The following is a 6855-nucleotide window of genomic DNA, read 5'->3' as shown; positions in this document are numbered from 1 at the left end:
ATTGAGAGCTGATTCAAAACAATTGAAAAAGCCTCTCACATTTGTTTCTTGAATTTTCTATTACGTTGAATTTCTCACACGAATCATTTAATTTTTCCTGGGAAAGTTTCTTGATCAATCCCTAGAGAAAGAATACAATGGTAGGAAATTCAGAAACTACGACGAATAGAACCCTGTACGTGTAAGGATTTGAACCGAAGAGTGGAGACGAGGACATAGCCCCTCGAAGGAGGTCCTCAAGGCTTAACACGACGGTATAAGAACCCCACCGCCGCGAAGCCGCACCACTACCACCACCACTGTGACCCAGCAGCCACGACAAGGCCACCAGGCCACGACACCACTTCCCACGCCGCTACCCTTGCAATGCTGCACCCAACCAAAAACCCTAGGCAGGAGGCCCAGGTCCATTTCCTAGCCCATGGGCAAGAGGCCTAGAACTTGGCAACTGCCACAGTAGGCCCAGGACAGAATGCCCAACCTCCTACTGCAGTAAGCCTTGCTGCACAACAGGCCCAAACCCGAGCCTGGAACGCGGCAGCTCAATGGGCCGAAGCCCAAACCACCCAGCTAGTAGGCCATGATATAGCAGTAAGCCTTGCGACTCGCTCCAACTACCTGGCCCGTAACCCAATCCATTCCAAGGCCACCTCCAGCAATCCGAATTTCGACTACCGGTCCAGCGATCGATTCAAGGTTACTCTCACACCACTTTTCTGCAGGAATGCCAGTTTTCAGCTCAAGTTTTGTACCTACAGTCCACTATACTTCCACCACACATGGAGGCCCCCATTATCCAGACTCTTTCAATCCAAATGGCGAGCACCACCTGCCCCAACAGGTCGCCAACTTGATGAACACCCTCACGCAGCAGACCACTTTGGTGAACCAACTCCTTGAGGGCATCAAGATACAACGCGTCCTGGCAAAGAGTCGCTCAGCTCGCCATGAACCATGCGTTCGGGTAGTGTGCACTCTCGTTTGGGCCCTCGGGGAAACTTTTTCTCCCGCCTAGATGAGCAGAGAAGTGTTCATTCCCTACTCGACTCACGAGTCAGTGTGCATTTGAGGTTGGGTCCACATTCCAACAAGCACTCAGGACATTTCGAGAGAAATGTCCACACGAGGCAATGGAGTAGGCAGCCGCATGACGCCTAGAGGAGAGCACAGGAACAATCCAACTCAAGTTCCACTGGCAGCACAAGGTGAAGCAGTGCACCACAACTGCAGTAAAGACGAGAAGGACATGCCGAAGAACAACATGGACCAGCAGGTCAACATTGGGGGCAGCTCGATGCTCCGATGCCGCACCAAGTGCAAATCCAAGAGGAAGTACAAAGGCTCGTAGCAGAGCAGCTCCGCGGATTCCAACTCATTGACACTGCCGATGATGCCCTCCGTAGAGATGTGGCCAACCTGAGCAGGTCACCATTTACAAACAATATAGAGCAGAAAGAGCCACCGCGGATAGGCACTTGATGCACTACCGAAGCGCAAGGACCCTTTACACCTTGTTCAAATGAGATGAAGATCCAGACAGGCACTTGATGCACTACCGAAAAGCCATGACCCTTTACACCAACAATGACGTTCTCATATGCAAAATCTTTGCCACTACGCTCCAAGGCGAGGTGTGAGACTGGTTCCACACCCTGTCGCCACGTTTAATCCGGAACTTAATCGAACTTTCCTTGCTTTTCACTAAGGAATATTCATTCTACCGCTCGTTCAAAAAGAAGTCTGGCCACCTCTTCAATATGAAAAAAGACCCGAAGGAGTCACTTCACACTTACTTACGTTAAAGGATTCAAGGCGGAGAAGGTGAAGAAGGCGAAGATTATAGGATGCGATGATAGCATCATAATCGCAACTTTCCGAAAGGGCCTCCCAACAGATCACCCACTTTTTGGAGAATTGATTATCGGCAAGAACATGTCCCTGGAAAATTTTTATGCTTTGGTAGAAAAACACTTCCTCTAGGATGAGGAAAAACGCTCCTAGAAGCTGCCTGATCAGTTGAGGAAAGACACGGAACCAACTCAGAAGAAGACAAGTGATAAACCACTCAAGAACAAAAGCAAGCAAGGAGACAGACGTAGGGACCAATCCCCAGCAAAAAGAGGCACAACACCCAAAACGTACACCAAGTTCTTAATCCCGATCAACCAGATCCTTTGCGACCTCAAGGACAAGCCATGGTTTAAGCCACCACTACCTATAAGGGACGATACCTCTAAGATGAACCAGACCAAGTACTGTGCATTCCACAAAGGCTCTAAGCACACAACCAATGACTGCACCACATGGAAGAGGTACCTTGAGCAGCTCGTGAAAGAAGGCAAATGCGACCAGTATATCGACATACCAGTTGCCCGGCTAAGGCGTAAAGTAGACACTGATGCCGAACCCCTAACTAAGACAATCTAAATCAACAAAATATTTGCTGAGTCCGAGCTTCTGGGGGCCACTAATAACTCAAAAAAAAAGGAAAATCTAGTAGGTAAGATCGTTCTATCAGGTTCAAACCATAGATGATGTACTTGGACCGATCACCGACTTCACTAAGCAAGACGCTGAGGGAGTAGACTTTCCCCACGACGATGCCCTGGTGATCTCTGTACAACTGGCCCACGCCATCGTTAACAAAATCATGGTGGACAACGGCATCTCAGTCAACATCCTACAACTGTCAGTCATCCAAAAGATGGGCCTGCAAAGCACGATCCAACATAAAGCAGAGGCCTTGATCGGATTCAACGAACTCAGCTTAACTGCCATTGGCACTATCACACTCGACGTTACGTGTCACATCCCGGCCCGAGAAGGACCATTTCCCGGGCCCGCTCCACCACTGTAGCACGATATTGTCCGCTTTGGACCCCGGCCACACCCTCACGGTTTTGTTTCTGGGAACTCACGAGCAACTTCCCAGTGGGTCACCCATCATGGGATTGCTCTAGCCCCCTTCTTGCTTAACTTCGGAGTTCCTACAGAACCCGAAGCCAATGAGCTCCCAAAATGCCTCGTGCTAGATAGGGATGGGAATATACATTTAAGGATCACTCCCTTGGGCGATGTGGGATGTTACAATCCACCCCCCTTAGGGGCCCGACGTCCTCGTCGGCACACATGCGGCCAGGGTTAAGCTCTGATACCAAATTGTCACATCCCGGCCCCAGGGGGACCATTTCCCAGGCCCACTCCACCACCGTAGCACGATATTGTCCGCTTTGGGCCCCGACCACGCCCTTACGGTTTTGTTTCTGGGAACTCATGAGCAACTTCCCAATAGGTCACCCATCATGGGATTGCTCTAGCCCCCTTCTTGCTTAACTTCGGAGTTTCTACGGAACCCGAAGCCAGTGAGCTTCCAAAAAGCCTCGTGCTAGGTAGGGATAGGAATATACATTTAAGGATCACTTCCATGGGCGATGTGGGATGTTACACACCAATTATCTCATCGTAAACCTTAATGATCGTCAACGATTCATCTCCCTATAACGGGATATTAGGTTGACCCTGGCTATGAAGATCGGAGCTATAACCTCGATTGAGTACAAAAAAATTCAATTTCGCATCTCGGGAAGAGTAGTCGGAGAGATCAAAGGTGACCAGGCCATGTCCAGGCGATCCATTGTACAAGTTCTGAAGGAGTCGAAGAAGAAGTTTTTCGCCCCAGCAATAGCAGTTGAAGTACAGAAGGACGTTTCTACCTTCACCAAATAGCAATCACAGTAGATAAGTTAGGAAGATGGTGTCAAGGTCGACAATGCCTGGCAGATGAATCAGGATGAAAACCCGATAATGACGCCGAGCACATCTTCCTTGACCCTAAGTAACGGTCAAACCATGCCAAATGCACATCTAAAGAAGATCTGAGCGATCTTGGATATGAAGTCCCCCACTACTCTAAGGAAGATCCCAGGTTTGACCTGATGAGCAGTTGCACTCAATCGATTCCTTTTGCAACCTACCAACCAATGCAATCTAAGCCGAAAGCAGCAGAGGATCTATGCATCTATATAGCGGCATCTGAAACAGCAATGAGCTCTACCCTCATACGAGAAGAGCTGAAGGCTCGACCACATGTATTCCACAGTTAAAAAGTTTTCCTCAATCAGGAAACCAGATAATTGAAAATCAGAACTTTGATTTTGATGCTAGTTGTTGCAACCTGGAAGCTCAAGCTGAACCTTCAGACGTACGCAATCATTGTTATGATACAATATTCCGCACAGCCCAGATGCACAACGTTAAAGGCAAAAAACTAGCTGACATTCTGACTCGCGCAGAAACTAAGCCTAGAAACGCCCAAGAGGTAACCGAGCATACCATAGCCATATCAGCCCTACCTGCAAGAGATTTTCGACGTTTGTACGTCGATGGATCATCCAACTACCAAGAATCGGAGGCAGGCCTAATTCTTACAACTCCAAATTGTTCGATGCTCGAGCAAGTGATCACTCTAATCTTCAAGGTATCAAACAATGAAGTAGAGTATGAAGCCCTATTAGTAGGTCTCCGATTAGCAAAAGACCTAACGGTGAAAAAGCTCGCAATCTATTCCGATTCCCATCTGATTACCATCCAAAATTTAAGGGAGTATGCAGCAAAGCATCCAAGGATGGCCTAATACCTCGAAAAGGTATGAGAGCAATTAGCAATATTCCAGGCGTATACACTCATTCAGGTTCCACGAGCAGAAAATGCCCACGTAGACGCACTAGCAAGCCTAGGCGTTTCATCCCAATCGAGTACTTGGAAAAGCCAAGCGTAGATAAGGAACCATCAGTCAAGGTGGCACAGATCAGCACAACCCCTAGTTGGCAAGATCCCATCATTGACTACATAGTCAATGGAACATTCCCTATAGACAGACTGAAATCCAGGAAACTTTAGATAAAGGTCGCATGCTACTATATATGGACGGCATGCTCGTCCGAAGATCCTTTTCAAGACTACACCTCCACTGCTTATCGTCTCCCGACGACTTGAAAATTCTTAGCTCAATCCACGAAGGCGTATATGGAAACCACTCAGGAGGCCACTCCTTAGCGCAAAAAGCTCATAACGCTGGCTATTACTGGCCAACCATGCATTAAGACACCAGAGAAGTATGTACAAAAGTGCGGCAGCTACTAGCGCTTCAAGCCCGTGCCCACACTACCTGCCAGTGAACTCCACCAGCAAATAAGCCCTTGGCCATTCATGCAATGGGCGATTGACCTGGTAGAACCAATGCCGCCTACTACTGAGGGCAGAAGTAAATGATCGTAGTGACCAACTACTTCACAAAATGGATCGAAACCAAACCCATAACTACAACTACCCAGACGAACATAAAGCGCTTCACATGGATGAACCTCATTTGCCACTTCAAGATCCCACACTTCATCGTCACCGACAATGATCTGCAGTTCGTGGGCAAAGACTTGGCGAAGTTCTTTGAAAAATATGGCATCAAGCAACACGTGTCCATGCCCCGATCTTTGCAGGGTAACAGGCAGGCCGAGGTATCCAACAAGACCATCCTCGACTGCCTTAAGAAGACCCTCTCAGATAAGATAGCCAAGTGGTCAAACGAGGTCTCTAGTGTTCTATGGGCATATCGCACTACCAAAAAACAAGCAACCGGCGAAACTCCATTCTCCCTGGCGTATGGTTACAAGGCAATCATTCCTCCTAACGTCCTGATGCCAAGCATCACCACCGTACTGCCGAATTTCGAGCAAAACGAGAAGAAGATGGCCACCAATTTAGACCTGGCAGAGGAAGAGTGCGAAAAGGTTATCACCCGCATTGCGGCCTGTTAACAACAGCTCCTCTCCAACTACAACAAAAGGGCAAAAATCAAGCAGTTCTAGCCAGGAAACTTAGTCCTCAGAAAAGCCTTCATCACCATTCGACGGGAAGGCTCCAAAAAGATGGCTCTTATCTGGGAAGGTCCATACAAAATCAGCTGAGTAGGCAAAAGAAGCAGTTACACCCTCACCACTATGAGCGACAAAGAAATCGACAAGCAGTGGAATGCCTACAACATGAGAAAGCACTACGCGTAACCTCCCACCATTCCTTGGACCCCATTCAAGATGAAAAAGGTTCGAAGACTCAAGCAGCTCGACGAACAAGACCTTGCATGCCAAGAATTATCAGTTGTTATGTCATTACTACCTATGAGCAAAGTTAATAAAAGCCTCTATTTTTAATGAATGTTGAAGGAATTATTCACAAGCCTGGGCCAAATGCATAAATAAACTGACCAACCCTATGACAAGCAGAAGACACTCACTGCCCTGCAAACATGGCGTAAACTCTCCAGCGCGAGAGGGTAAACTAATTCCCCCGACACCCATCTGGGTAAGCTCTCCAAACAGAAAATGCCCGCTGCCCTACAGACATGGCGTAAGCTCTCCAGCGTGATAGGGTAAACTAATTCCTCAACCACCCCTATAACAAGCAAAAGATGCCATCTGCTGGTTTAAACATAACATGTGATATCCAATATGAGAGAGTAAACTAATCCAGAATATCCAGACGTAGATAGGTGGTACGACAACTTAGTTTCCCCTGAATACAGAGACTACTTGAACTGGACGAATCCCAAAATTGGCCACGATAGTCCTTCTCCTAGAATAAACTTAGCCAACTGAAGGATTCAATTCCGCGGGATCCCGGGTCTCTAACTAGAAGAGACGCTAAGTGCAGGACCCCTGCCCATGAAAGAGTTCGCGTGACAAGATGATACATCGTCGACACACAATTCTTCATGAAGTGGCTTGGTTTCAAAGTGTTGCAATACTAGTTAAGCAACCTACAGAATCAAGTTGCGACTCAGAAGAATGTGGCCTCTGAGGC

The sequence above is a fragment of the Pyrus communis genome, chromosome 16 (assembly GCF_041283825.1).
Source record: "Pyrus communis isolate YQ-2024b chromosome 16, ASM4128382v1, whole genome shotgun sequence".
In the NCBI taxonomy this organism is placed as follows: domain Eukaryota; kingdom Viridiplantae; phylum Streptophyta; class Magnoliopsida; order Rosales; family Rosaceae; genus Pyrus; species Pyrus communis.
This window is presented reverse-complemented; position numbering follows the sequence as displayed.